Raw genomic sequence first — 26,087 nt, forward strand, 5'->3', positions numbered from 1 at the left:
AGGTATAGACCTGCCCTGGGCACATAACTAAAAAGAAACCTACCTAATGCAGACAGATGCCATAATGTTTTCATGTAGTAGAAAATGACCGTCTGGAACAAGTATACAGACTATAACTGCTGCAGACAGATAAGGAAATCTGCCTGAAAAAGAAGCAGTTATAATTCTGTGATACCACATGAGGTTCTCTTTGAATAAGAAGTCAGATTTATCTTGAATCTAGGTTGTAAGAGTGAAGTAGTGGAAAGGAGCTGTGAAATATAAACTGAGTTACGGTGTAGGACGCAGAGTTACATCTTTGGTGGTACTTATTAGAAAATACCAACATTACAACACATTTCTGCCTCACCTTCTCATCAACTGTGTTGCCAACCACTCTGTTGAAACCACAGCATGGAATGAGGCCAAAGCACTGTGCAATAGCTTGAAGCGTAGAAGATCCCAGAACAGTAAAGGTCCACAGACCTTCCTCAACCACCTAACTATGGACCACGTCATGAGACCCATTTCAGGGGACAGCTCAGTGGGCTCAGGCTAGATTCATAGTCTAGATCTCCAATGTTGTCTTAACCCCATCTCTTGATTAGCCATCTCTGCTTGTCAGAAATACTTTACTGTGTTAGTGAGAACATAGTATCTCTTTAAGCAACATACAATTGCTTGCTGATGGTCCTACAAAGTAGAAGGTCTAAAAGGTATTCTGGCAGACTGGGAATAATATATTCCCTAAAGTATGGTGGAGGATGCACTTCAAAGTTAAGGAGGGTAAAAATGGATCATCTTTTCTATGAATATGTCTGTTTCCATGAAGTAATTTTAAAATTACTTGCAGTAAAATGAGCAGCCTTAGATAGATCCCAGCATCTGAAACTCAAAACTGGAACAGCAAGTCTGATTCATAAAGAGCTACATGTCCTGGTTTGGTTTTTATTATTACTTGCTCTGCATATGTGGGAAATAAATGTTTTATAATGAGCTCCTGAAAACAGGTGCCTGATTCATCTAACCCCCAACTTCTAATGACAAAAAATATTACTACAAGGGTGACCAAGGAGATGCCTATTAGCTAAAGCATAAGTAAAACATCAGGCTGAAAAACTGATTTTCCTGAAATCTAAAAGAGGATACTGTTTAAACTAAAACTGCCATAAACCCTGGCAATATCATTCTGCCATTTCCATTCTAGAGCCAAAGAAGCAGAATTCAAAGAGCATTTGCAATAAGGCAAGATAAAATGGGATTCTTAAAGTTGTAGTATCATGAGTCCTTTGATTATAATCTATGTGGAAGTCAAGGATACTTAGCATTTGAATGGTTCATTTCCAAAAGATAAAATGAGCATTACCTGGCAAATTACACTGCTGCTGGGCTGCACCAGTCTTCCACAGTGGCCAGCTTTCAGCTTTCATGGCTGATTTGTGCCTCAGAACTCACAAAATCAGATTGTCTGTCTTTACCAGCAGTAATCCAATGGAAATCAGCATGGGTTAGTTCATAATTTAATTTTAATTTAACATTTACTGCCACTGTTTCATCCCTCAACATGTATACATTCTTATAACCTATGTGTTTCTACCGGAGCACAGACACTTTTTCACACACACATTCATTTTCAAACACTAGATCTGTATAATTTGCCAAATGAAGGAGTAACCTTTTTCTTGGATGTAGTATGCACTGCCCTCGGATTGCCAGAAGCAGTCATCCTTGTGTGTGTGTATATATATAAAAAAGGAAAGAAAGAAAAGTACAAGGTACAAATAGGCTTTTTTTCTGCCATGGCTTTTGCATTCGTGAAATGCATGAAGTCCATTGCATTTCATATATTTAATAAACTTCAGCTTTTCAGCTCTCAAGTAAAACAGAGTCATCAGCATCCGGAGGTGCTGTTGTTTCATTGATATATCCATTAAAAAATATTTTTCTTTTTCCTTGTTCTAAAGAGTTCCTTAAGCTTTCTGAGGATTTGTGCTCTTTGTGAGCATTCAGGGGGTTTGGTTCCTAGGTTTTTGAATAGGTACAAACTCAATAAACTTTCTTCATCTCAATATTCGAAGCAATAGCATGCAGATATAAAGCATAAGGATAAATAGACAGTGCTCTATTAACCCTATTAACTATTAACTACTATTTATTAACTACAAATAGCACAACAACATCCTGCTACCAGGACCCCACTGGGCTGTAATCAATGTGATTCAGACTTTCCTTATCATTTCCTCCAGGCTTTTAGAGGCGAACAAAGAGCAGGATGACAGAAAAATAAACAAACCAAAAATACATGCTCCATTTAAACCATTCCACAATGTCTGGCTTTCCCCCACCCATTAGCCAGTGAGGTTTAGCTTCTACAAGATCCAGTAAAAATTCATGATATATAGTGACAGGTTATCTCAAGCACAACCTGAACAAGGCAGTGTCCATGGGCCACCTCAGGTTCCAGTTTAGAGACCACGAGAGCAAGGCAGCATTATATAAGTGCCATATATCAGCAGATGAGCCAGCCTCTTTTATTGAGAATCTTTGGGTTCAAGAGATTGACTGCTGATTGGAATGTGCAAATTTCAGACCCGTGTTTGATTTTCAAACACTTTAAATTGCAATGGTACCAGAAAAGTTCAGATGCAGAATCTTCCTCTAAAGATACACGTTTAGGTAGGGTCGGTTAGAGCAAACAGCTGAACAAGAGAAATGTGTGCATTAAATCAAAGAGGTTTTGCCTATTTACATTTGAGGACCCACTTTCCAACGCTTTACCCTTTAAACCTTTGTCTCAATCTCCCCATGTATAATGCTGACAATTCCAACTCGATCAGTCTGAAGATGAAATCAAAGATTTGAACTCCTTAAAGGCTACCTAGGCCCCAGAATTTCTGGCTTCTTCTAGGATACGTCAACACTCTAGTGAGGTCTTTAAGTAATATTTAAATGAAGGAAAGAGTCATGAGAGTTTTTACTGTTGTAATAAAAACAAAACTCCACATCATCACATTTTTCTGACAAAATCCTCAAACAGGCCTTAAACTAAGATTTACTTTAAAGTGCCTCCTTTCCTCTGATGGCTGGAGAAGATAAAAGCTATCATTCATTGGGCATCTTCTATTTAATTTTGGCACTTCTCAGAAGATGTGCTTGTTGATTTCTACTATATTCTGTGTCCCTCGTACATCGAAACAGCTATGCTTCTGTATCTCATTGTTTATAAAGCAGAGATCATAGAATCACAGATCTTTAAAATTATTTGCTAATCCTATCTGAATTTCTACTGTAGACTTGTATAAACTGGCACCAAAGTCCTCTGGAGAAACACTGCAAATTGCTGTAGACTTGCCATATTTGTTGGAATATTTGCTGTTTAGTGACATGATTTAGTGGTCTTGGCAGTCCTGGGGTAATGATTGGACCTGATGATCTTAAAGGTCATTTCCAACCTAGTTGATTCTATGATTCTATCCTATTCTATGATTCTAATATTTGTTGTTTATGAAATGAGTACACTTAAGGAAATTTTAGGCAACCATATAGCAGTGGTTGTTCACATCACGTGCTCACCAGCGTCTGAATACCTTCGTGATGTCACCCCCCCTTTTCAACACTGACACAGCAAGTAAAAGCACTTCAGTGTAGAATTAGATGCATGGTGAAGGAGCTTTTTAAGGAAATATCACTGAAGAAGAATAACTGAAAAGCAGGGAGTTGTACTGAACCACTGAAACAGCCAAAGCCCCAGAGACAGCCTTCATCCACAGAAGCAGTGTATTTTATTTTCATTGTATACTTTTAGGCTGCGTGCTCTTTCATGGAAGAGAGAGTTGACTAGTTGTGACTAAGAGAAAATATAGATCAATTATACTGCTATGCTTTACATTTTCTTGCAAAGTATGTGAAAAATTCGTGTCAATGATGTTCACTAACTGTTAATTAAACTCCCCCTTTTGCCCTCTTGTGGCAATTTCCCAGGCAGCTGGGGCGAAGAACGGGGGAAGTCCCCTGTTCAGTCCTGGGTTGTTGTATGTATGGCTAAAGACCAAACCAACCGGATTTATTAACTTCATATCTAGTGGCAAGGAGTTTGTGTCAGACCCACCACAGCCCTAATAGGTCTCCTACTGGGCCACAAACCCCAGTACAAATGGCAGGGCTGCCAGCACAATACCAGCATGAATGGGCCTAAATTAGCCAGTGCCTAATAGCCAGTTTACTAACACCTGTATTAGTACTGTATCACTGTGAGAAGGACTGCTGTTAGACAAGGCATAATCCCATAAGCTTGTCATTTGCATATCCCTCATTAGCTGATTAAAACCTGAAGGAGGCAGGTTTTTGCAGCCGGTGGGTCCATTCCGATGCTCCGGCTGCCTGGGTGGCTCGATAATGAAGTAACGGTGCTGAATGTGAGGTTTATATGTATGGAAGGGATTAAGAGTATTAGAGTTTGTGTGAACCGATGTTGCCATATTCTCTGTCCTGGATCACAGTAATTGGATGGGAGGAGCAAGAGTGGATCCATTAGTTTTGTCTGTTTGCCCAGGAGCTGGGTGCTAGAGATTCAATTTGGCTTCCCTTTGCTCCTTTGCTTTTGTGAAGCATGGCTGCTTTGTCTAGGCGAGCCCTTAGCACCTCTGTACATGACCCACGCTAAGGCGATTCAGCCACAAAGAAGAAACCTCGGAGACAGCTAGCAGAAAATGCAGCCTCGCCTCAAGTACTACTTGAGGGCAGCACAATCCTGCGTAGCCCAATCCAGGGAGAGAAAGTAAGAGATAATTGAAATCTATAAACACCTCTGGAGTCTTTTTATTATTTTATTAGTTCTCCACATTTGGGCTTAACAAACCTCCTCATCAAAGAAGCCGTGAGCTCCTTACAAGAAAACTGAATGGCTTGAAATTTCAGTGACTTAAGGAGCAATTGTTGAGAGTATTTGCTGGGCTTGCATAATTCTAATGCCAAAAAAAAAATAAATCCATTTCCTACATTATTTGTACAGCTGGAGTAATCACTCTGTGTGACCAATGATGCAAGATTGTCTCTCCCATAGCGCCAACAATGCTCCTTCAGTGAGAGCAAGAAGAGAACATACTAAACAGTTCAGGAAAGCCTGATGCCAAAGACAGGCTTGGCAGGATGTGAAGGCACAAGTAGAGCACAACAGACAATAATTAGAGCCACGGTATTTAGAGACGGGGGATATTTCAGACATTCTAACACGGCCACATCACTTCAGCAAGAATTTGAAGAATGCTTTCTTCTGTTCAGGGTAGCTTAACAGTTGCAAAATGACTACTTAAATGAAGCTGTGGGGCACAGAGAAGATGGGACTAATCAAATATAACAACAACAATAGAAGCAACACCCATGGGCAGCAGATTTTTTCCTGATTTTTTAATATTCTGTCCCCAAAGCTTACAACCATTATTATATTAATTACACTTCTCTGAATTTTGGTAGTAAAATCTCAACTTGTTTTATATTGCCTTTTTATTCTGTGGGGGTTTTCCCCGGACAATAGCAGTTGTTTGTGAAATAAGAGAAACTAAATATTGCTTTAGTTAGAGATATGAGAAAATGGAAAATATTCTGGTCTTTAAAACAACCAAATGCACAGTGGCAGTGCAATGTTAAGAAAAAATGTGTCATTTGTCCTTGTGCTACTCCAGGATTTCCTCATTGGAACAGTTCTAGCAGCATGAAACTATAGTGACACAGGTCCTGTTTGTTGCCAGTGACTGAATCTGTATTACTGACTCCATGTACAGTCAATATAGTTACATGTATTTCAATGATGCTGTGGTCATTTATAGCCTTTCACCTGAGTTTTACAAAGGAAGAAGACTCTACTGTCTTTCTAATTGGATGCAAAGGGGGATGTTTAAATTAAAGACAGCCCAACATTTACTCCTTAATTCAATACCTGAATTATATAGGCTTGATTAATGCCTACCTCAGGCTGTGAGCTGACCTGATGAGGCAGCTCAAGGGTATGAGAAGATACGCATCAAAAGTAGCTTTGCATCTTCTTTCTCTCAGGCCACTGGAAGACAAGGATGAGCACAACCAACCCACCTGGTTGCTGAAGCCTCCGAAATCCAGACAGGAACTACAGCTTCCAGCTACAGCTTCTGTCCCAAGGAACATACCCAGCCCTAAGCCCTGGAAGGGTTTTCTGGAAGTGAACTGGATGCATTGGCTCTGTTACCTTTGGGTGACAGCACAGAGACTGTGAAGCCTAATACTCCTACAGCTGACATGAATCCTTGGATTCAGACTCGATAGTGTGAGATACAGTACTGACAGTTCAGCTCTGGGCCCTCAACACAAGGACATAAACCTACTCAAGCATGTCCAGATGAGGCTATGGAGGTGCTTTAAGGGCTGGAGTACTTCTACTATGGAGACAGGCTGAGAGAGCTGGGCTTGTTCAGCTTGGAGAAGAGAAGGCTCCAGGGAGACCCTAGAGCAGCTTCCAATGCCTAAAGGGGATACAAGAAATCTGGAGAGGGAGCTTTGGACAAGCGCCTGTAGGGACAGGATAAGGGGGAATGGCCTTAAGCTGACAGAGATGAGGTTGAGATGAGGCATTAGGAAGTTCTTCCCCATGAGGGTGCTGAGGCACTGGCACAGGTTGCCCAGAGAAGCTGTGGCTGCCCCATTCCTGGCAGTGCTCAAGGCCAGGTTGGAGGGGGCTTGGAGCAACCTGCTCTAGTGGAAGGTGTCCCTGCCTATGGCAGGGGGTTGGAACTGGATGAGCTTTAAGATCCCTTCCAACCCAAACCATTACATGATTACCAGAGTCCAATGAGTTGTTTCTGCGCTCACTGATCTCCACTGCCTCTGTTGGGTGACAACTGCATCATGTACAATATTCCTTCTCTGCATGTGCTGTAGGCTAAAACAAGGGCTCCTGCTCTGCCTATTTCTCATTTAAAACAGTGTGGTTAGCAGCTAAGAGACCAAATAAAATTCTACATCCAAATTATTTCTCTATTTTTCCCCCCAAAAAATTGATTTTGGAATTATGCTACTTAACAAGTGTCTGCATCTAGGTATTCTAAAAGATACCACAGTAGTGCTGTCTCTACTCCCTGTTTTAAACTAAACCTTACCCCACCATTAGAAACGAGCAATTCCCCATATCTTTACCCACTTCTCATTTATGGCTACCACACATCCCTGCTGAGAATCAAGAATGGAAAATACAAGTAGACCATGTTTGAACTTGTGGGGTTTTCAGGAAGTTACACAAGGTACCACCAGCTTGTGCAAGCAACCACTTTCCTCTCTTGATAACAAAGCCTTTCATTTCCTTCTATCTTTCTCTCCTCCTTGCAAAAGCCAAGCCCTGTGCAGTAGCTCTAAGGCTACCTGTAACACCCAACTTCACAGCTATGAGAAATCAGGGCCCTGCCAGGCTGTATGGATGATTAATGAACCAGCAATTGTTGCCAAACCACTGCTAGAAGGACAACACACATTTTTCTAAATACTATGTTTCCAGAAACGCAGGTTCAGCCAGGACTAGTACAAAGAGGAACACCTACAGCTCCAGGGGTGAGCTGTAGGTGTTTCAACAGCTCCTTATGTGCTCTGCTCTGTGCCTCCACTGGGGAAATCCTCTAAGATCCCAGCTTCAAAAGGGAAGGGGGCATCAGAAGTTCCCATGCTACCTCTTATTCCCCCAAGAAAAGTGTACTTTTACTTCACATTATTTTCATGTTTGGCTTTCTAATGTAGACCCAACAACAGATTAGCTGCAAGAACAGAACAGACGCTAAAATGTAAATACTTCTTGAGCCCGTTGGGCTCTGAGTGCCAGCCCCTTTGTTCTGGGGAAATAGAAGATTCCGGTGAGGAAATAATGGAACCAACAAGAATGAGTCTCTCCTTTACTTTATTACAATGGTTAGAGTAGGAAAGGAAAAAAAAATGCTTAAAATGGTTAAAGGGTGTTCAGGTTACTTATTAAGTTATATGCTTATCGACCCCGTTAAGGACCCGATGATCAAGAGACCAGCTCCGAGATACATCATAGCAGGAGAGGTGGCAGGTTCTACCTTGGCGGGCGTCCCCACGGAGGCAACGTGGACCTCGGTGGTAATGAGATCTGCCTCACCTCCTTCACAAGTCCTGGGCTTTTATTATTTAAAAGGTGCTGACTCGTCTTGGCTCAGGGGGCCAGCTTGTGCCAAGAGGAGCGGCCTAGTGACCTATTTGGCACTAGTTTGAGTTTGCGTTCTAAAGCAAAGGGGGTCTTTTAGAGGTCGGCAACTTCCGGTTACTTCCTCCCCTTCCCTCCTCTTCATCGCTATCTTCATCCCAGTCCAGCGTCTTCATCACCTCTAAATGTCCTTGGCTGCCTTTTATGGGCAACAGTTGGCTATGGTAGCTGGTTACAACATCCCCTTCTGATGAAAATGATGAATTCAGCACAGCTCTCTGCTCCTTCTTAGTTACAAACTTACAGTTACAAGGCAGAAAAGCTTGGGATGTACACTTTCAACGCAAGAAAGACTCGGGATGGGCCATCACGGACCATTAACTGTTGTGTCTCCGGATACACCCTTCAATGCTGGAGAGTCAGACACATCATGTGTCTGCTGCAAAACCACAAGAGCTACAAAACAGGGTTTCCGATGACAATCAGATTCTCTGGTTCAAGTTAGCCCTTCCAGATGGATGTCATAGAATCATAGAATCATAGAATAGTAAGGGTTGGAAAGGACCTTAAGATCATCTAGTTCCAACCCCCCTGCCATGGGCAGGGACACCTCACACTAAACCATGTGGCCCAAGGCTCTGTCCAACCTGGCCTTGAACACCACCAGAGATGGAGCATTCACAACCTCCCTGGGCAACCCATTCCAGTGCTTCACCACCCTCACTGTAAAGAACTTCCTCCTTATATCTAATCTAAACTTCCCCTGTTTAAGTTTGAAGCCATTACCCCTTGTCCTACCACTACAGTCCCTAAGGAAGAGTCCCTCCCCAGCATCCTTATAGACCCCCTTCAGATACTGGAAGGCTGCTATGAGGTCTCCACGCAGCCTTCTCTTCTCCAGGCTGAACAGCCCCAACTCTCTCAGCCTGTCTTCATACGGGAGGTGCTCCAGCCCTCTTATCATCCTCGTGGCCCTCCTCTGGACTCGCTCCAACAGCTCCATGTCCTTTTTATGTTGAGGACACCAGAACTGTACACAGTACTCCAAGTGAGGTCTCACAAGAGCAGAGTAGAGGGCCAGGATCACCTCCTTCGGCCTGCTGGTCACGCTTCTTTTGATGCAGCCCAGGATACAGTTGGTTTCTGGGCTGCAAGCGCACACTGACGCCGGCTCATGTTAAGCTTCTTGTCAACCAACACCCCCAAGTCCTTCTCTGCAGGGCTGCTCTGAATCTCTTCTCTGCCCAACCTGTAGCAGTGCCTGGGATTGCCCCGACCCAGGTGTAGGACCTTACACTTGGCTTGGTTAAACTTCATAAGGTTGGCATTGGCCCACCTCACAAGCGTGTCAAGGTCCCTCTGGATGGCATCCCTTCCCTCCCGCTTATCAACAGAACCACACAGCTTGGTGTCATCGGCAAACTTGCTGAGGGCGCACTCCATCCCACTGTCCATGTCGCCGACGAAGATGTTGAACAGGACTGGTCCCAACACCGATCCCTGAGGGACACCACTTGTTACAGGTTTCCAACTGGACATCGAGCCATTTGCCACAACTCTTTGCATGCGACCATCCAGCCAGTTCTTTATCCGCTGAGTGGTCCATCTCTCAAATTGATGTCTCTCCAATTTAGAGACAAGGATGTCATGCGGGACAGTGTCGAACGCTTTGTACAAGTCCAGGTAGATGACGTCAACTGTTCTGCCCCTGTCCATCAGTTCCGTGGCTCCATCATAGAAGGCCACCAAATTGGTCAGGCAGGATTTCCCCTTAGTGAAGCCATGTTGGCTGTCACCAACCACCTCGTTGTTTTTCATGTGCCTTAGCATGTTTTCCAGGAGAAACTGTTCCAAGATTTTGCTAGGCACAGAGGTGAGGCTGACTGGTCTGTAGTTCCCTCGGTCTTCCATCTTCCCCTTCTTGAAAATGGGGGTTATATTACCCTTCTTCCAGTCATCTGGAACTTCACCTGACTGCCAGGATTTTTTGAATATTATGGACACTGGTTTAGCAACTTCATTTGCCAGCTCCTTCAGGACCCGTGGATGGATTTCATCAGGTCCCATGAACTTGTGCACATTCAGGTTCTTAAGATGGTCTCGAACCTGATCCTCTCCTACAGTGGGCCTAAGGTCTTCATTTGCACAGTCCCTGCATTTGCTTTCCAAGACTTTCGTGGTGTGGCCAGAGCATTTGCTGGTGAAGACTGAGGCAAAGAAGTCATTAAAAACCTCAGCCTTCTCCAAATCCATGGTAGCCAGTTCTCCTGATAGCTTCCGGAGAGGGCCCACATTGTCCCTAGTCTGTCTTTTATTTGCTATGTATCTATAGAATCCTTTCCTGTTATCTTTTACATCCCTTGCCAAACTTAATTCTAGCTGGGCCTTAGCTTTCCTAACCTGGTCCCTAGCTTCCCCGGCAATGCTCCTATATTCTTCCCAGGCCACCTGTCCTCGCTTCCACCTTCTATAAGCGTCTTTTTCCCCTCTAAGTTTCCTCAGCAGCTCCTTGTCCATCCATGGAGGTCTCCTGGCCCTCCTGCTGCACTTTCTTCTAGTCGGGATGCAACACCCTTGAGCACGTAGCAGGTGATCCTTGAATATCGACCAGCAGTCTTGGTCCCCCCTGCCCTCTAGGACTATATCCCATGAAACCTTACTAAGGAGGTTCCTGAAGAGGCCAAAGTCTGCTTTCTTGAAGTCCAGGGCAGTGAGCTTGCTGCATGCTCTTCTCACTGTCCTGAGGATCTCAAACTCAACCATCTCGTGATCACTAGAGCCAAAGCTGCCCTGGAGCGTCACATTTCCAACCAGTCCCTCCCTGTTGGTGAGCATGAGGTCAAGCATGGCACCTCTCCTCATCGGCTCCTCTGTTGCTTGAAAGAGGAAGTTGTCTTCCACACAATCGAGGAACCTCCTGGATTGCTTGTGCCGGGCCGTACCGTCCCTCCAACAGATGTCAGGATGGTTGAAGTCCCCCATGAGGACAAGGGCCTGTGAGCGTGAGGCTGCTCCTATCTGTCTGTAGAGCGCTTCATTCACAGGGTCCTCTTGATCAGGCGGCCTGTAACAGATCCCCACCGTAATGTCCTCCATTGCTGTTTTCCCTTTGATCCTGATCCACAAACACTCTGTTACCTCATCACCCGTCCCCAGACAGAGTTCCATACTCTCTAGCCTCTCACTGACATAGATAGCAATGCCCCCTCCCCGTCTGCCTGGCCTGTCTTTTCTAACAGCCTGTAACCTTCCATTCCGACACTCCAGTCATAGGAGCCATCCCACCATGTTTCTGTGATACCAATGGCATCATATTCCCATAGCCTTGCACACATCTCTAATTCCTCTTGCTTGTTCCCCATACTATGGGTGTTTGTATAGAGGCACCTTAGCTGAGCTCCAAATGCAGCCGACTCAATGGCTGGGGCAGCTGGAACATCTCTGCATCGCTCCAAGCACTTATTACAGGTGCTGGCAACTGACCAGGAATGTTGGGATGGATCAATGCTCCCCTCCCCCAACACATCTAGTTTAAAGCTTTCTTGACCAGCCTGGCAAGCCTCCTACCAAAACAGCTCTTTCCCTTCTTTGTCAGACCAGCTCCACCAGCCTCCAGTAGACCTGGCCTCCCAAATGGAGCCCCATGTTCTAAACAGCCAAACCCCTGACTATGGCACCACCATTCTAACCATTTATTAACCTGCCAAACGCGCCTAGCTTTTTTAAGGTCCTCCCCTTTGTCCTGGAGAATCGATGAAAAAACTATCTGACCTCCAGAGCCCCTAACCACCTCTCCCAAGGCTCTGTAGTCCTTCTTAATGTTCTCCAGGCTACTGCTATCTATAACTCTAGCACCCACATGGACCACTAGAAGGGGGTAATAGTCAGCAGGACTTACTAGAGCAGGCAGCCTCTCAGCAACATTCCTGATCCAAGCCCCTGGCAGGCAACACACCTCCCTCGAGACCGGATCAGGCCGGCAGATGAGTGCCTCTGTGCCTTTCAAAGTAGAGGCTATGACCCTCCGCTTTTTCCTGGAGGCACCAGTAGTGATCCTCTTTACTGGTGCATCAGCAGGATGCTCATTAGGTGTGGTGGGTGCTTTCTTATTAGCCCCCTGCAGAACTGCAAAGCGGTTCTGGGTGGGGACATCAGATTTAGGAAGAAGCCCTTTGTTGTTAATTGTCCTCTTCCTCCTTTTTTTGTTAGTTTTTCTCGTAACTAATTCCGAGCTTCCTGGGTTGCTGCCCTCCTTCTTTCCTATGTGAGCAATGCTGGACGTTTGCGGCCCCTGCACAGTTTGGGCCTGGAGCAAGCATCCCAGCTTCCTCTCAGCTTCCTTGGCATCTTTTAGCTCTCCAACAGCCTCCCGCAGCTCAGCCACCTGCTGCAGGAGGACCTCCACCAGGGCGCACCGAGTGCAGCCCTGCCCATTGCGCACCCTCGCCTCAAGAGGCCAGTCGAGGCACTTTCTACACTCCGAGGTCTGCGCCGCAGCCTCCCGTCTCATCGGCTCTGTCTGGGTGCCTACGCTGGCCACCGCCGGGGCAGAGCTCCCAGAGCGGGCCCTGGTCCTGAGGCGAGTGCTCACCATCCCGCTCGCTGCCCGCTCGCTGCCCGCTCGCCCTGCCTGCGCCAACTGCCGCACCACGCCCTGCTCGCCCGCACTCCCTGGGATCGGTTTTTCCCCACTGAGGGCTGGTGCCGCCACTCCTGGCGCCGCCCCCTGTGAGTCAGCTGCTCGTGTCAGCGGAGCTGCTGGTTCCTGGGCAAGTCCTGTCGAGGACTTGAGGCTCCCTCGGTCGCTCTTGCCGCTCCGAACTGAGGCTCCGGGGCGCTGTGCTTCCCCCCGCTCCGGTGTTAAAGGCGTCCTCTCTGGAGATACTCACCTCGGCAATTCAATGTTTCTGTATTGAAGTGGTAATTAGTTTAGGAATTCATAGAATTCGTTTGAGGCTTTTGAACAAAAATACTCCTTTTTGGTTGGACTCAATCTTAAAGGTCTTTTCCAACCTAAATGATTCTATGATTTTATGATTTCTTCATATAAGAGCAAACACCCAGGTAAGTTTTCACCATTCACTTCAAATTACTGTCCGAACATCTCAGTGCAAGAGAAGCCATGTTGTGAACAAGCCAGCCAGAACATTAGCTTATTGGAGTAGCTTATTATTAGTGACCGCACAATTTATTCATGGGATACATCTATCAAGCTGATTTTCTGTGGAAAAAGACCCACAGTCTTCTAAAATGACTGCAATAAGCTGTGGGAGAAGGCTGCCAAATGAATCATGCTGGGGCTGCACTGTGGTAAATTCCAGAGCACATAATAAGGCTCGCAGTTGTTTGTTTGAATCATCTTCTGATGCTGCACGCACATTTAGCTGATGTACCAACACTAATGTACCGTGCCGTTTTTGGAGTTAAAACATACCCCATAAACAGCTTTATTGCCAGGCTCATGAATGATAATCCCAGAGACTCAAATCATTAATCACAGAATGTGTCAAGGTAATTACCAAACCAGGGATCTGTTTTATGGAGTTTGTGGTTAGATTATGTTCTTCTTTGCACAAAGCAGACAGCAGTTGCCTGCTGCTGAAATCCCTCTGCACCCACAAGGATCAGGTCCTAATAAAACAGCAGTGATCAGTCAAGCCACGTTCATTACAACAATGTACTGCCTGCATGGAACGTTTTGCTGTTGCTTTTATTTAGCATACACACAGACACCTCAACACTGCTGCTGATTTTAAAGAGAACCAAAAGAATCCTCATCACATCTTTACGCTTGACAAGGCCCAGCTCTGAAATCAGAAGAAGATCCTGACTCACAGAAGATCCTGCCTCTACTTGTCAATCTTGTTCCTTGTGAATAATGACAAAACGAAGTACAGAAGGAGGGCAGTGGGTTGTATTTCTCCTCACTTCAAACCTTTGCCTGTGTGTATGTTCTTCCCTCTGATGGTGGTGAGGTGCTGGCACAGGTTGCTCAGAGAAGCTGTGGCTGCCCCATCCCTGGCAGTGTTCAAGGCCAGGTTGGACGGGGCTTGGAGCAATGTGGTCTAGTGGAAGGTGTCCCTGCCGATGGCAGGGGTTGGAACTGGATGAGCTTTAAGGTCTCTCTCTTCCAACCCAAACCAGTCTGGGATTCTAAGACTGAAATAACTTTAAAAAACAGAAACATTTTGCATTATTTGCTAATATTTTGAATTTCTGCCAGTTTTGACAATTTACGTTGTTTCTAGTTAGTGTTGCCATCCCATTTTCAAGCACTACTGTGACATAGCACTGGAGTTTAACAACACTGCAAGGAGCCGTTCATATCCTCCAGTCCCACTGTATTTCATACTTTCTTCTCCCTTTACCATCACCCCCAAAAAAACCCATTAAAGATAAAAGTGGGGAAATACCTTTACAAACTCCAACCTAGGCAGGTCTCCAAAGCACAGCTAAGCTCTGGGATTCTGGGCAGCCAAAAAACACATAGTGGAAGAAAGCTTCACTGTCTCATTAGGGGAAAGTAAAAAGTTTAGCTTCAAAAGGACAAAGGATATTGGTCCAGAAACATTAACTCCCACAGTTGTTGAAATAATACCAAGTATTGGAATTCGCAATTTCTGAGTATTGGTATCTGGCTTTCCATCACTATGGTGTACAACCACATATCCCTACAACAGCCTGTGGATCGCATCTAAAACGAGCAGAAAGCTCATTCTCTGGGTTACTTTCCTTTTCCATTCTTATGTTGGAATTCTCATGATGTCATCTACCTGGACTTGTGCAAAGCATTCGACACTGTCCCACATGACATCCTTGTCTCTAAATTGGAGAGACATCAATTTGAGAGATGGACCACTCGGTGGATAAAGAACTGGCTGGATGGCCACACGCAAAGAGTTGTGGCAAATGGCTCGACGTCCAGTTGGAAACCTGTAACGAGTGGTGTCCCTCAGGGGTCGGTGTTGAGACCGGTCCTGTTCAACATCTTCATCGGCGACATGGACAGTGGGATTGAGTGCGCCCTCAGCAAGTTTGCCGACGACACCAAGCTGTGTGGTTCTGTTGATAAGCGGGAGGGAAGGGATGCCATCCAGAGGGACCTTGACACGCTTGTGAGGTGGGCCAATGCCAACCTTATGAAGTTTAACCAAGCCAAGTGTAAGGTCCTACACCTGGGTCGGGGCAATCCCAGGCACTGCTACAGGTTGGGCAGAGAAGAGATTCAGAGCAGCCCTGCAGAGAAGGACTTGGGGGTGTTGGTTGACGAGAAGCTTAACATGAGCCGGCGTCAGTGTGCGCTTGCAGCCCAGAAAACCAACCGTATCCTGGGCTGCATCAAAAGAAGCGTGACCAGCAGGTCAAAGGAGGTGATCCTGCCCCTCTACTCTGCTCTTGTGAGACCTCACTTGGAGTACTGTGTACAGTTCTGGTGTCCTCAACATAAAAAGGACATGGAGCTGTTGGAGCGAGTCCAGAGGAGGGCCACGAGGATGATAAGAGGGCTGGAGCACCTCCCGTATGAAGACAGGCTGAGAAAGTTGGGGCTGTTCAGCCTGGAGAAGAGAAGGCTGCGTGGAGACCTCATAGCAGCCTTCCAGTATCTGAAGGGGGTCTATAAGGATGCTGGGGAGGGACTCTTCCTTAGGGACTGTAGTGGTAGGACAAGGGGTAATGGCTTCAAACTTAAACAGGGGAAGTTTAGATTAGATATAAGGAGGAAGTTCTTTACAGTGAGGGTGGTGAAGCACTGGAATGGGTTGCCCAGGGAGGTTGTGGATGCTCCATCCCTGGTGGTGTTCAAGGCCAGGTTGGACAGAGCCTTGGGCCACATGGTTTAGTGTGAGGTGTCCCTGCCCATGGCAGGGGGGTTGGAACTAGATGATCTTAAGGTCCTTTCCAACCCTTACTATTCTATGATTCTATGATTCTATGATCAGTAAAATCATTGTACAGCAAAAATAAAGGGATCCTGCACCATGCAGGGCCTTTAAGCCACGAGCTCCCACTGGAGCCTGTAGCACCTGATGTGGCCATCAGAGGAGGGCTGCAGTAGCACTTCCTGGAGCATAGGAAGGTTCCCAAGCAAAGCTAGCCAGTACTGCCACAGACCTGTGGAACAGGCAGGGAGGTTGGAGGCATATGTTGCAGCGTGAAACGCTAGGATGGTTTGTGGAGGACACCTTCACCTTCACAGTGGTGAGAACCACCCTACCCTAACATCTGTCTGCATGCAGCTGTGCTGGCCCTTCTTCTCTCAGGAAATGGGTTCCCACTGCACAGGATCAGCTGTGGAGAACACTCAGTGCGAAACATTTCAGCTCTAAAAGAAAAAGCAAAGTGTTAGCTCAGGACGACACTAGAGAGAACAGCTGAGGCTCAGCTGTGCTTACAAGCCATCACCAAATCACCAAGGCCAATGAAATTCTTTTTGAGTCAACTGGTTCTCCCTGTCCCTTTAGTCTACCTACCAGTGACTTCTAGGAAGCTGCATTTTCTTCTGCCATGCGAAAAGGAATAGACTTTTATATACCTTTATAACACAGAAATAGATTCTGTGCCCCATTACACCACTACCATTCAGGTTTTGCATCCTGGGACATTTTGATGAGTGACACTTTGAAAGCTCACAACACTTTACTACTCGTGCAGCGCCATTGTTCTAACATTACACAAATACACAAATAAAATAACGGAAAGGATGGGAGCTGAGGCCATGAGACCTATATGATCTACTAGATGAAGTATAACCAGGAAAGCCTATTTAGTGTGATCTGGCAATTATCCATTTAAACAGAATTACAATGTCTTCAATCACCCCGGGACAACAAGCAGAAGAGAGTGTTAATCAGCTTAATGGACTGGGACAGGTAAGCAATTTTATTCTTTGGGTTTTGAACCATTATGTGAGAGCTGAGAGTGCCACAAGGTCCTAGTTCACTCAACATGCTGACACTTAGGCAGTTCAATTACATGATAGTTGTAGGTCCCTTTCAACTGAACTATTCTATTCTAACATTAGTAGTACTTCAAGTGCAGTTCCCTCAAATGAGTGGGTGATACTAGTGGCCTCAACACAAGAATAAGGTGCCTTGGTGAAGTTACAAACTTACAATGCATCATATCACCTTCCACTATGCCTACACTTACTCCAGGGTTCTCTCTTGCTAAACACCAAGTAGCTTCTCCCTTGTATGCTGCTACCACAGCGTAGTTGAAGCACAGTGAGACAAACTCATTACTACCATATAAGTGATGATGTAACTGCCTCAACCCTGAAACTTACAGAGAGAAAAGCACCTCCTTTGGGATGCTTTAAAGGAACACAAGAGACGTGTTCATATTAAATAACAGCTCTCATTTGAGCTGGGCACAACCATCTACGTCATCAGTTTCTTTTGTGACTGTCCACAGGTGGAGGAACCTTTGTCATGGGGCAGTCTGTTGGTGCATAAAACTACACAGTTTTTCTGCAGCTACTCAACTGTAGCTTTTTTTATACTTAACATAAAGCAATGTGCAGTATAAAAACTTCCAGCAATGCTCGGAGTAGAGCTAGAAGTCTAAACCTGAAGTCAAGATCTTTGCTATGCTAGGCAGAAGGACAAAACAAGAAGAGTGCCCTTGAGATGAAGAGTGTGATAGCCAGTTAAAATAAGTGCATGGGTTTGGATCACTTAACTGTCAATCAGCTGTCAAAGCACTGTTACTTATTCTCTATCAGAACTCCATTGGTCCTTACTGTTTTTCTCTTTGTATCACAAAGAGCGGGAGGTGCAAAGAAGTCACTGACTCAGCCCCGAACACAGACCCTTTTCTCTACCTCTTCCTCACACTCCAGCCAAGTACCGAACAGCACAGCTGACTCTGAAGACACTTATGCTGGGGAGCCCGTATGTGCCTATGGGCACTTCACGTCTACCTAAAACACAATTAACCAATGCTGGTGAAAAAAGGCTTTTGGGCGAATAATACATGGATTTGAAAAGTTGGAGTTTAGCTGAACACACTTGCATTATTTAACACACATTCACCCTTGTTCTGTCTGCTCTGTCTCCACCGTTTACTGCTAAAACAGGTCCCTTATCTTTATTGATCACTTAATTTATCTTTTCTTAACTCTCCTTGCTCCGTCTGGTGCTGTATGTCCAAGGTATTGAGGCTAAACATCCGTCTGTTCATACTGTCATGACTGGTTTGCCTTTGAAAGAATAGGGAGAGCAGGTGGTGTGACTAAGTAGACCCTCGACAGAATAGGGGCACCATTGCTGCATCCCGTCCCAACCTGCCAGCGATTCCCCACCCTCCCAACTGTTCCACATTAAAGCAGTCAACTGTGGCTTTACAGTCCAAGTTTTACACAACTGTTTTACAAACCAGGAAGAATTTCTTTTGTTGAAAACCTTTTGTTAGGCAGCATAGAATGGGGAGGGGGAAGCGGGGTAGAGGGAGTGGAAAAAGCCCGTTCTGGGACCAAGTGCATTTTAATGTGTATGTAGATATAAACTACAGGATGTGCCAAGCCACTGAGCAAGGGAGCTCTGTATTTCTGTGCTGCTTTTAAGCTCTCTTTGAAAGCAGTTGCACAACAGATCTTTCAAATACATCCATCTTTTTCCTTTTCTTGAGCTCTTCTAGTAATTTTCCTTTACTACCATTTATGCTACAACTTTAGTTTATTAGATGATCAAATAAAATTAACTCTTATATGGTTTGGGATTTTTTTTCTCAGTAAGAACAGAATATACATTTTTCAGTGTTGAAAAACTAGTATAAACCCATCTAACTGGATAGACATCCCCAGATGATGCTTCAACCTCATTCCAGTTTCCTAGCAATTGTACTACAGGCACCATGAGGCTTGTGATATCATAGACCATGTTACTTCACAGGATTCAGTGATGGATATTTCAACCCACACGTAGGAAAGCACTTATACACATGGGTTACTTCTGAGATAACATACCCTGAAATGGTCTGGTCCAGAACATTCAGGAATTCACAAAATGGAACCCAAAAAATGCAAATAATTGTTACAGCTGTGGAACTAATCTGGTATCACCACTGAGTGCTACAAATAGTTGCATGTAAAAAGTGAACCTACCCAATTCTTTTCACAAGGAAGAGGGGAAAAAGACAAATGACAATTCACAAACTAGATGATTAACAAATTTTTCAAAGCCAAACACAAAATTTGAGCATTTTCTACATTTTCAAAGGACAATGCCAGGTTTATGCATATGCATATTTTTGCACGGTAACATTTTTTTTCACAAGCAAAAATGTATTGCAAGTTCTATTTCAGGCAAAATTGCAATCCAAGAGACAGAGATCCTGTCCCTTTTAAAAAGATATTGCAGTCAATCACTTAAATCTTATAACTCTACACATAAAAACAAGGTCACTTATCTTTTTCTTTCCTTCAGGGATTTGTCTGTCTTCCTCCCCTCCCCATCACACTGCAGTGGAAAGACAAAAGCAAAAGCAGAGACCCTGCTCCTGTAATCTTCAGTGGCGAAATTCCCATGAGGCCCAAATTTCACCCAAACTGCAGAGTCCCGCAGCAACCACAGATAAAGAAGGAAGGATTCCCATTTGTTACTAGATCATTGGGAAAGTACTGAGAAGTAATCCTACTAAAAGCACTGTTTTAGGAGCCTGATCCTCTCAAATATACAAGTAATAGACTTCAACTGATAGAGAGAATACAGTTCGTTCATGGGGTTTTTAGCTTCCTGATCAAAAATAAAGCAGAAGAATAGCAAAAAAAAAAAAGTTCACAGCTAAAATTAAATGCTTTGGAATGAAGCATATGTTGGGTTTTTTGGGTTTTTTTTTTGGTTTTTTGTTTTTTTGGTTTTTATTTAAAAAAAGAAAGGAAGGAAAATATAAAGTGTATATTCAGAGAAATCCCAAGTGACTTATGTCTGCAGCCCCTTCAGGAGGAGGTCACTCAGAAGACCTGGTTTCAATCCTTACCTTTCTTGAAAGGACCTGGCGGACTTCTACAGAAAGCACTAAAATCACCAGGATATGTGATGACATGGATGCTGTATGATTGCCGGTCTTTGGTATTACTGCAATTCCATTGTGCACAAAGCCAGTGATCTTTGAAGCCAGTATATGAAGTATCTTTTCTCTGAGACCAGTGTCCTCATCATGAGGTTCTTCAGGTCTTATTTTACATTTCTTATCTCACTGAATGTTTAATACATAGTGAAGCACCACCTACAAGAAACAGGGGAAGCTCACCTCACCCTCTGCATTCTTTTATGCCATGGTGCTTAGCGAAGTTGCTCTGCAGAAGGGACACAGATTTGGTCTTTCGCACATTGAGAACACCAAAACTAGCCCTTCGGAAATATGAACAAAAATACGGGATAAAAAGGGATCACTATGGTGTATTTTCAGTCCAAACTTTCTGAAATGCAGCAAGACTTTCAAATACTCTCTCAACAACCAAGATTATTTCCCAAACAAATTGGTAGATAGCAGTACATCCCCAAAGGTTTATCCAGACCTAGAAGTGATCACCAAGGAGATGAGGATCAGCATCACCATGAAACATTCTCAGCAATTTCCCCTAAAATTCATATAACACTTTCACAGCAGAAAATAGAGTTCAGTATTTTAGCATTGTAGGCAAAGAGAGGAAGAGAATATCTACAGATATCTGTACAGAGGATATCTAGAGATCTATAGATCTAGAGTCTCTGTAATTTAAAGTGTATCCAGCCATTTTCTCAAGAATAGATCAAAATAATAAATCTTGTGGGAAATAAAACATGTTAGAACAACTCTGTCCAAAATACAGCATTACCTGTAAATTACCAAGCTGCCTTCCAACTTTAAAATCACAAAATCTAGTCATAGATTAAAAAATCCTTCCTGACTGTTCACTTTGAATATTGTATATTATCTCTCTACTACCATGTTTAACAGTATCATTGTGTTCCTACTAACTTCTTAAATGCTGAGTAACTTGCCTCAAATTTGTATATGAAATTGTCAATATATTTGAATGGTTAACATTGAAAAAATTGGTGAAAAACCAGGTGTGAAGTCCACAGTAATTCTATTTTATCTGCTCGTGCCAGTTGGTATATCTAGAATCTCTTTGTCTACAGAAACACTTGGAGAATTATTGAATCAGCTATAAATTTATCTTTATGTTATAGATTCATGGAATGATTTGGGTTGAAAGGGACCTTAAAGCTCATCCAGTTCCAGGTCCCTGCCATGGTCAGGGACACCTTCCACTAGACCAGGTTGCTCAAAGCCCCATCCAACCTGACCTTGAACACTGCCAGGGATGGGGCATTCACCACTTCTTTGAGCTAAGAATAGACAGAGAATCAAATCCATAGATTAAAAAAACCCATGAAACTACACAGAAGATGACATGGTGCTCCTAGTGCCCTGCAACACAAATCTGAATTGGCTCACAAATTATACAATTAGATCTGAAATGAGTCTCATGGTCTTTCCAATCCTTGATGGATGTTTGTCTGCGTCACAAAGTCCACCATACAGTTTGGCACAATTGGACAAAACTGGCATTTTCAGAGAGGCTTATTGCTGGCAAGTCATCGATAATGTAGGTCAGAATAAGCTGTGTTGGCTGATCTGCTATAGGCAAGGTTACATGGCAATTGTCAGAAGCTGTCTGGAATCAACAGTGCTTGCTTTGCATGAAAAAAATAATTACAGTAATGACACATCCCAGCATATAGCTGAAAGAAATGTGGATTTACAGAACAGATAGCTACATGCATCTGTATATTCAGGGGCAAGAACAAGCTTTCTGCACAGGTCTATACAACTCTCAAAATATTTTATGTGGATTTTGCTGCTTCATGAAACAATGTTGTTTGCTGCACGAATCAAACCTTATTTAACTTGCTTACAAGTCACATACTGGTATCTTTAATATATATAATGCCTTTGTTTTGATTTTCAAATGGATGAACAAAGTTAAAAGGAGGAGGGGGGAAATCGTATTAGCTTCAACTTATCCCATTGCAAATGCAATATTTGTGTAATTGTGTATAATCATTTAAAATATAATTTAATACATCCCTTTAACAACACACAAATTATCACTTGACAACTAGAAATAATAGGTCTTTTTGTTAAAAACAGAAAGCATGTGAAGACTAAAGGTTAAACAGGTCTTTTCATCATGATAAATCACTGGTTAATGAGCCTGGTATTGTTGGCTATTATACTTGTTCACTTCAATGCCATTACTTTCTGGTTGTAAAGCTGACACTACTGATGATCTTCATTCTTTGAACTTTTCCACAATATTGACTGGTTGCATAGAGCAGATGTTACTTGGATTTGACTGCAAAAGTGGCAATTCTTTTAAGGCTTGGAGCAGCCTTGAAAAGAATGATACTGGACACAAGGTATTTTGTTATCTCTAAGTCAAAAGAGATTCTTCTCTGAGTGTCAACTATTGCTCTTGCAATTTCTCATTATCACACAAAAATCAACCACAGATAAGAGATAAATACTTTTCATCCATTTTCTGCTGTTCCTTAAAAAATAAATAAATAATAGTTATCACAACTTAATGAACCAACAGAAGAAGGTTTGTATCTCCTCTCAGCTGTTGTACCCATAACTTCTCCTGCATTATGGCATGCACAGGTATGAAAACTATTCAGTTCTGTATTTCACAGCTTTGCTTGGTCTTCAGTGAAGGACGCTGAGGTCACCAGGAGCTGCTTGAGAGAGCCGAGTGCTGGCAAAGCAGGATGCAGAAGGCCTGTACACATGGTTGGGTACCCACATCCATCACTTGTTATTCCAGAGGAAAGGAGGCCCAGCGGACATTCACTACTAAGCAGTTGGGAGAAGCAAGTAGTTCCTTGACACCTCTTTAACATATGACAATGGTCTTTATTTATGTGAGGTATTAGGTTCAAATAAACTTGGGAGCAAGGTGGAATACTGAAGGGTAAGAAAGCGGGGATCGCCAAGTTGAATTTAAAACTGAAGCAATGTGGAAACTGTGTTTATCCCTTTTTCTTTCTCTTCCTGGCCCTTTTCTTGCACCACTTCTGCCACTATTGGATTCTAGAAAATGTGGACTGTAGGGTAAAACTCAGACCTTAGGAAGGCAGAGGTAGTTTTATCTCAGTTTACATCAAGTTCTGGGCCAGAAAGATTTTGCTGCATCATAGAACAAAAATGGCAAGAACTCAACTTGCTGTCCTCAAAGTCAAACCCCAGATCATTACATCCTTCACACAAACATCCTTTGTATACTTCCATGCAGCAGCAAGCACAAAAGCTGCAGTTTTGCTTATATAAAGGCCATATTCTGTCCTCTTTGCAACACTGTGTTATGCCTGATGTACTTCAAGTTTTACTGCATGGGAAACTTGAGAAACTTCTCAATAATATTAATCTCACAGTATAAAAATCTAAGCATGAACATATTTCCTGCCTGTCACTTCTGATCCTACTGAACTCAGTTGGATTGAGAGGAACACTTCTCATGTAATGTCTATCACACCAGCACCTGAAGGCTATCTGAGCTGCAAAGAGAGTCTCATTTAAAGAACTTGGAGCTACTCACACACAGGATAAAACCCTGAACAAGTCAACCAAAACATCAACAAAATAAAGATTTCACTTGAGAAGTAATTAGGTAGACACAATTCATTTATTTAATGGGGATTGAGGGATGTGACATGGTCTTTAATAACCCCAGGTTGCAGCCTAAGTATTTCTCATCTGAAAGATGTCATCTCCAATGGTATATAATAACACCTGTGCCTAATATTGGTCCTGTCCTAGTGTCAGAGGCAAACTAGTCCCTAGTCCCAGTTTGCAATCAGAAGAAATTTTTAAAACCATTTCCAAGGTTGCTGTTAGATATCTCTATCTATCTATCTATCTATCTATCTATCTATCTATCTATCTTCCCTCAGTCAGAACTGTGGTCTTGCAAAACCCAGCTTGGCACACTTTATAGAGACACAAATCCTCTCCTACTCAGAGTTTATCAATCAAATACATGGAACAAGAATTTTCACTTAAAGAATATTTCCTTGTTAGTGCAGCCAATTTATTTCTATTTTAGTGTCTAACACAGTGCATTTTTCATCATGTACAAATTAGTCAAAAGTACTTTGAAAGGCATGTTTTTGTTAAAATCACCTCTTAAATAAAAATAATTTTCCTTTGGGTAGTATCAACTTTTTTTTTTTTTTCCCTTTTGCTTATCAATTTAAGTGTTTCCCATTTTATTGGTAAAGCAAGAAAATAAAATACTGGCTACTGCCATGGAAAAAGCCCTTTCAATCTTGTGGACCACACACAAATGCTCCATGTATTGTAAGACTCTTTTTCCACCAATTCCACTCATATTCTTTGATGCCAGTATTACAAACTGCACTCTCACGCTCTGTGTTGTGTTCTCAGGCAGCCTTTATTTTTGCCATCAAAAGCTTTCATTTCCAAGAGCTATTTCTGCTTCTTTTTCTGGGATGAGCTGCAAGCCTAGTGATTGAACATCTACAATCATTTGAACATTCATGTATAGTTTATTACTAATAACCAGAGCACTTCTACAGTATTTGGCCTACTAAAAATCACTAGTGGTAAACACTTCAGCACAAGCTAATGCAAATTAGCCAAGAAAGGCTTTGTTACACAAACCATATTCACCACAGAGGCAGACCCTGGGAGTATCAGTTTCACAGAAGGTGGGTAACTTCTTTAATCAAATTTATTAGGTCACTCCATATTTCTGTCTCTACATCCTAAGCAATTCCATGGTTCAATTTATGTGTTTTGATATTGAAAAGCAGAACTGTGCATCAGGTAATTTCCCTGAAGCTGTCTATGCGGGCTTCAGGGTCTGCTCTCTTTTGACAAAAACCCTCTTTCACAGAATCCTCATTCTCTACCAGCATATTCATGATTTAAACAGCGATATGCAACTTGCTTCATGCTACCATTCTAATGCATCAAAAGCCCATGATTCTTGCTACTTTGCCTCCCAAAATCATAAATCCCTATTAAAATAGTATGCTTATAAAAATTGTAGCAAGTAATACCTTCACTTACTTACTTCACTACTTCTTTCAGCACAAGTTTTGTTACAAGGAAAAAAGTATGTATGTGCATGTATCTCTAAAATGTTCAATGTGCAACAATGTATAATACTCATTTAACATACTTTCGCATGTGTTTCCTAAGGGTTGTCTATAAAAGTCCAGAAAAAGCTCTGGTTTAGCAGCAGAACTGGCTGAAAAGACTTACAGGCGATCCAATAGAAAGTTTTCCACACACATATATTCACGTAGTGTCCTCTGCCTATCACCTCCTATTACTTGGCCACATTCACCCCCACTGGCTCTTTGCCTTTGACCTCTCTCTGCCACTGCCTCTAATTTTGTATTTGTTTTCTGAGAACCTATTATCAATCACTTTTAAGTACCCTTAAGCAGGACATTTAACCTAGGCATGTGAAAGTAGTAGATCCTTCCATCCAAAGAAAAAATAAGTTATTGTAAGCAAGACATAGTTTGCACCTCTTAAAACAGTAAAGACAGAAAGAAAAAAACCCAACCAAACAAATAGGGAATATGGAGAAGTTGCACATGTTCTAGCTGCCAAAAAGAATAAATAAATAGGAAAAATAAAGAAGCACATGTTCCAGCTGCCAGAACTTGCATTAGGTTTGAAGTGCCTCACAGCGTTATCTACTTTGATAACCCACAAACCAAGACTTCTGCTTAGAAAAGTTCAAGTGCTGGTGTCAGCTAGTTTCTCTTGTACTAAAATGTTGCATTTTATTTCCGCTGATTAGCATAAAATTGTTCCCATTGTCTCAGCCACACAGGCGCACAATGGTGCCAAAGATCCCTGCAGTGAGGAGTTTCTGCATGTTTGCAGCTCCTGGCTTTGC

Source organism: Strigops habroptila, chromosome 4 (assembly GCF_004027225.2).
Source record: "Strigops habroptila isolate Jane chromosome 4, bStrHab1.2.pri, whole genome shotgun sequence".
NCBI classification, from domain to species: Eukaryota; Metazoa; Chordata; class Aves; order Psittaciformes; family Psittacidae; genus Strigops; species Strigops habroptila.